The 6,040-nt window shown below is 48.8% G+C and overlaps 1 long non-coding RNA gene across 1 annotated transcript; it reads left to right on the top strand.

Annotated features, from left to right (window-relative positions):
* The first annotated feature begins 2,016 nt into the window (after positions 1-2,016).
* On the top strand, positions 2,017-5,100 carry LOC142587463 (uncharacterized). The gene is made up of 3 exons (XR_012829545.1): positions 2,017-2,120; positions 2,928-3,021; positions 3,216-5,100. It is a non-coding gene; the product is annotated as an uncharacterized LOC142587463 (long non-coding RNA).
* The last annotated feature ends 940 nt before the right edge of the window (positions 5,101-6,040 follow it).

The raw sequence follows: 6,040 nt of genomic DNA, 5'->3' as shown, positions 1-6,040 counted from the left end.
AAGACGAGAAATGAGGCTGTACAGGATTCTTAAGGCTAGTATGCGTTGCAAACAATGCCTATTTTTTAGCACTGACTAGCTATGCAAACTTTACCCGCAACTTCCCTCAGCTGCAAGGATGACAGGTCGTACCTGCTGTTCAACGGACGCCACAGACGCTGCTGTTGGTCCCAGCGTGTGCTGAACGTTGACTCATCCGTGAAGATGACCTCCCGCCACTCCTCTGCAGTCCATTGCTCGAACGCTCGGGCAAAATTCAGTCGCTCTTCCCTCTGCTTCGTCGTCAGGTGCGGCTTCTGAGCGGCAACGCAGTTCATGAGACCTGCCTCTCGCAGTCTGCTCCTGATAGTCTCGCTGCAGGAACTTAGGTCCAGTGCGCAGCGAATTTCCCTGGCGTTCAGAAAGGGGTCAACAACAGCGGCAGCAACTATCTGTTGGTCCTCTTCCAACGTTAATAATATTTGGGGTTTTACGTGCCAAAACCACTTTCTGATTATGAGGCACGCCGTAGTGGAGGACTCCGGAAATTTTGACCACCTGGGGTTCTTTAACGTGCACCTAAATCTAAGCACACGGGTGTTTTCGCATTTCGCCCCCATCGAAATGCGGCCGCCGTGGCCGGGATTCTTCCAACGTTGTAAGCCTTGGCCGCCCACTGCGCTGATCATCAGCAATTCTGCCGTATTCATCCCTATAGGCTTGAATAATGCGGTTCACCGATGTTCTGCTCCTCCTAGTGCGGCGGCAGATTTCACGCTGAGGGACACGTTCTATGCTAAGCCGCACGATGCGTCTTCTCTCCTCGATCGGCACCCGGGATGGCATTTTTGAGACGAAACGAATGCGACCGTCCTCGTTTTTAAACATCTCCTAGTCTTCCAGTGTCCAATGGCTGGACACAACCATATCTGGATAGCAGCGCGCACTACAAAGCGCGTAGCCGACACCGTTCCAGAGAATAAAAAGGAAATATTGAACGCCGGTGTCCTATTGGCCCCTTTGCTGTGGCACCGCGGATCAGCTGCATCATACCGCGAAAGAAGGGTGGGAAGCACTACGCGGACGTCCGGAGCTAGTGGCCGCGCTCTATGACTCGATGCCAACGCGAGTAGGCCAAGTCATCGCAGTCGACGGCGAATTTTCATCCCATTGAGGACCTCTTCAACGCATGGAACCCCAATTTTTATTTTCTTCCGTGAATAAACTTTCACGAGCGACTTGTCTTTCCGATTAGTCTTTCCAATCATCTCTTTCTGACGGTACTTTTATAAGGAAAGTTTCATAACGGACTGTGTATTGTAGTAGCGAATTAAAGCAGTGTGAAGAGGCGCACTGCTATAGTTAATAAACCCACTGCTGGAGACAATGCCGGAAATGTAATGACGACAGAGAACCCGCGCCGGCAGTAAAGCTTGGCACCTGCAAGCGTGCGTCACCGTAGCCGCCGTTGCGGCTGCTTTCGTTGTGTTGTCTAAAATCGAACAGCGGTGGACGCCAGCGAAATGCACTCATATGAGAGGTATGGTGAATATAAGCAAAACAACATTAAGAAGGAGTCCTCGTTCCTTCTCAGTGGCGCGGTTTGACGCCCCGCGGCCGTCCACTACTGTTCGACAGCGCCATGTACTAAACTACCGGCGATGCACAGTCCCCTTCGTCGCGACCGTCAGCAACAGAGCAACCGAACGGCGCACTAGAAATTTATCAAGCGTGACAAGGATCCGTAAGAGAGAGAGGGCGAAGTCTGGCGTCACTAGGGGCACTCTCGCCGTCAGCGCGCGCAGCTAGGGTGCCTCGATGCGCGCGCCCCCGCTTAGGGTGAGGTCACCCTTTGAACCAGCCGGCGCCGCCTAAACCTGTTTTCGCGCGCTCCCTCCGCCATTGCGTTGCCCGCGTCGACTTCGCCGCGCTGCTGTGCGGGCGTCCTCGAAACGCTGCTGCGTTCGCGCGGCTTTCATCGGCGTAGAATGCCTGGATGTTGTGTTCCTCAGTGCTCCAACCATTGGAGAAATGCTTGGAGGATGTTCCATTTTCCAAGGGACCCAAAAAGGCGGCTTCTGTGGCTGGTGCGAGTCAAGCGTGACAAGTGGCAACCGACGAACTCCTCGTGTGTCTGCAGCGTAAGTGCCACATGTTGGTTCAGTGCTGTTTTTGTTGCGATTTATTTGTATTTTGTTGCGTTTGGGCAGCTAAGTGTCGTTCAATATTCTTCTTGCTCGGCTTAAAAAAGCTGCGTGAAACACTAAAACAAAGTAAATGAGTTTCACTACAGCGCGGTACAGGCCATTGTCTGCCGCTTGCTTGTTCGCATCCGAAATTGCACGACACGTGTCCGCTGGGGAATACGTACCACGCGTGCTTTCGCCGCTTCTTTTCATTCAAAGGTAATTGCCTTTACTAGGCGCTTGCCAGCGAATTGCGGTCTGGGCCCAAACATTGCATCAAGGCACAGAGCATGAGGACAAGCAAGGGCACATAAGCTGTGGCAATTACTGTGCAAATGGATGGTCCAGGAACCAATTTTGATTAATTCACTCACGATTTCTGAAGTTGTTTTTGACATGTGTGCGGCGTTGGGTAGCTTCCGCTGCCTATTAACCGGACGCTTCGTCCTACGACGCCGCATTATGTCAGTAAATGAGATTAACAGAGGTCGTTGTTATGTGCAGATTGAGGCGCTCATTCGAGTAATTCGCCTGATATTTCGACTAATTTGTTCTTTGGCCTGTTAACCCGACGCTTCGTTCTGCGATGGCGGATTAAGTCAGTGAATGAGATAGACAGGATATGTTATGTGCAGATTGAGGCTCTCATTCGAGTAATTCGACTGATATTTGGACTACTGTGTTCTCTTGCGTGCTGCCTTCATTGTTTTCATTATCGAGCCGGAAATGCGCCGCTAATTTCAATATCAAATTCATCTGCAGGCTCATTTCGAAGCCAGCAGCTTCGAACAGAACCGCGCGGATGGGTGGAAGAAGCTCAAGCCTAATGCTGTACCAACGGTGTTCCCATTCAAAGGTGAGATGCCTCCTGACCCTGGTATTTGTTACCACGTTGCTTATCGGCTCATTATCTACATTTGAAAAAGTTATGTGAGGAAACGATTCATGCGCATACATATTAAATTTTCTGGCGCGCCTTCTATTCTGCTTTTAGTTAACACAATCTTAAATATATGTAATGGGCATTTTTTCTTATTTATCTGTTTCCAGAACTTCCTAAAGAGCGAAGGCCACCAAGGGAACGAAATGCACACGTGCCTGCATTATTCAGTGACGACGCAGCCGCACACAATTCTTCACGAGAAGTGAGAAACGTTCTTCCCTCAACTACGCAGGAATTTTCTCCCGCTGATTCTTCGTCAGACGGGGAGATAAATGAGAGATTGGCGGCTACGGAAACCAACAATGCTAATGGGCAACTTACTTCGACCCCCAGGGATGCACGGCTTCAAGAAACTGCAATAGTTACTGCGACCCAACCCCTCGATTCTGAGGCAGCTGAGCTTAGGAAGAAGATTGCAGATCTCACAGCAGCCAATAATAAGCTTAGACAACATCATAACGAATCTAAGAACACTGTCAAAAAACTACAGATGCAGGTACGCAAGCTGCAGAAAGAGGCAACTAATTTCTCACGAAATACGAAGTTTTTAAATGAAGACCAAATTCGTGCTCTTTCTCGGAACAACAATCATGGTAATTCGTGGTCAGCGCAAACAGTAAAGCAAGGTCTAAAAATTAAATTTGCTTGTGGAACCACCGGGTATGAAACACTCAGAAAGATTGGCTACCCTCTTCCATCCAGCAGAACGTTAGCAAGAAGAATTCAGGGCCTGAAGTTTCTGCCAGGTATCCTGCATGAAGTGATCGACGTCATGAGGTCGAAAGCAGAGGGAATGGAGGACGTGGAGAAAGACTGCGTTCTCTTTTTAGATGAAATGGAGATAGCACCCGGATTTGAACTCGACCGTGGCGAAGACGTGCTTCTGGGAGGAACGACGTTGCCCTCAAAGCCTGAAGAGCCAGCCAATCATGCTTTGGTGTTTATGCTAGGTGGGGTAAACCAGAGATGGAAGCAAGTGATAGCCTATGAATTCACTGGTAGGCACGTGGACGGCTCTGTACTCAAGGCATATGTCCTGGAAATAGTGCAGATATGCAGCCAGATTTCTCTAAGAGTCCGTGTTATCACATGTGACATGGGTGCAGCAAACCGCGCTATGTGGAGAGAATTTGGCTTTTCGAGCCACCGCCATTCGACAACTTCGTGCTCAATACCTCACCCAACCTTAAAAGGGAAGGAACTTTTTTTCATCTCGGACCCGGCACATGTCCTTAAGAACCTGAAAGGACAGCTTCTAAGCTCAAAAGTTTTCACACTCAGTGATACTACAGTAAGCAGGAACGGACTGACGGCCTCGAAGGTGAAATTGGAGCATGTACAGGCCGTCTTGGATTATGACGCAGCCAACGAACTTAAGGTAGCACCAAATTTGTCAGAAACCCACATTAGTTGTGGGCACTTCACCAAAATGAAAGTAGGAGTCGCTGTCCAGCTCTTCCGTGAAGCCCCACCAGCTATTCGGTTCCTAATAAAAGAAGGAGTGATTGAGCCAGAGGCCGAAACAACAGCGTGGTTTATGGACCTCGTTTCTAGGTGGTATGCCCTCATGTCATCGCGTCATCCCACCATGGCGCTAAGCCGCAGGAACATTACTAAATATCATGCCGCCTTGGACACACTACGCACGGCAACAGACACCATCAGAGAACTGAAAATGGGCACTGGATCTCAGTGGAAGCCATCGCAAGCAGGGGTCCTAATTGCGACAACGGCTGTCCTTCGCCTTCAAGAAGTGCTTCTTGGCAGTGAAGGGTATGAATTCCTCCTCACGAGCAGGCTGTTGCAAGACTGCCTAGAAAACCTTTTTTCTGTGGTGCGGCTCATGAAGCCAGTGCCCACTGCGTATGACTTGAAGTGTGCACTCCGACTCGTCAGCGTCAGCCACTTTCTTCACACTCCGAGATCAACAAGCTACGAACTTGACGACCGCGAATACCTTGTCGATCTGCTTGCACATAGCAAGAAGGAATGTGCAGAAAGCGAAGGCGATGAAATCAACGACACGGAAATTCTGTTCATTGAAGAGCTCACGTCAACCGAGTGCCGCATCTTGTTTTACCTTGGCGGTTTTATTTTGAAAGGAATTTTGAAATCTATAACTTGTCCGCAGTGCAAGGCTGCTCTCCTTGGCAAGCCTGACGATCAGTATGCTTCCCTGACTGCACTCAAGGAATACGTCAGGGATGGGCAAAACCTCGTATATCCAAGCGCTGATGTCATGAAAACTTTAAAAAACTACGAGGAACATTTCACCGCTGTCAACTCATGGTGCACAGGCAAATTTTTCACCATGAAGTCGCCACTTCGTTCTCTGATAGCCTATCTCGAAGGCATAGACAAACCCTCAGTGAACACATGCATGGCTCACAAAGAACGAATAAGCAAAATGCTGACTGCTGCATATGCCAGAGTGAGGCTCCGAATTCATCTCCGACAAATTCCGAGCACTCATCCTAGTGGCCACGGAAGCAAGACTTGTGCAGGGGTCAGCCTTGCGTAAGCAAGCTGGAATCTGCAGTTCTGCGAGCCTTTTCCTTCAAAGTCTGAAGTCTGCATCTATATATATAGTGATCACAACTATTTTATCAATTACGGTCTATTTAACATAAATGTCGACTTTTAAAAAGTGCAATAATGTTCAGTGTTCACGTTCCCATTAAACACAAATCTCTAACTTTGTGTGTTTTCATAAGCACTGAATAAATGATTTCATGTTTGCTTGGGTAACAGCTTTTGTATTCATCTGGCTGTTACCAGACGAAAAGGGGACTTTATATTTTATTACCGTTGCTGATGCTGTTTCTTCAAAGCGTGCAGAACCAAGACGTTGTTGCATTGACCGCGTCGGCTGAATTTTCTTACCGATCAAATTCACTCACTTGCATTGGGACATCAGTGAGGTTTCCCATGC

This window comes from Dermacentor variabilis, chromosome 7 (genome assembly GCF_050947875.1).
Source record: "Dermacentor variabilis isolate Ectoservices chromosome 7, ASM5094787v1, whole genome shotgun sequence".
In the NCBI taxonomy this organism is placed as follows: domain Eukaryota; kingdom Metazoa; phylum Arthropoda; class Arachnida; order Ixodida; family Ixodidae; genus Dermacentor; species Dermacentor variabilis.
Note: the sequence above shows the minus strand (reverse complement) of the source record. Positions and strands in the feature narration are given on the sequence as shown.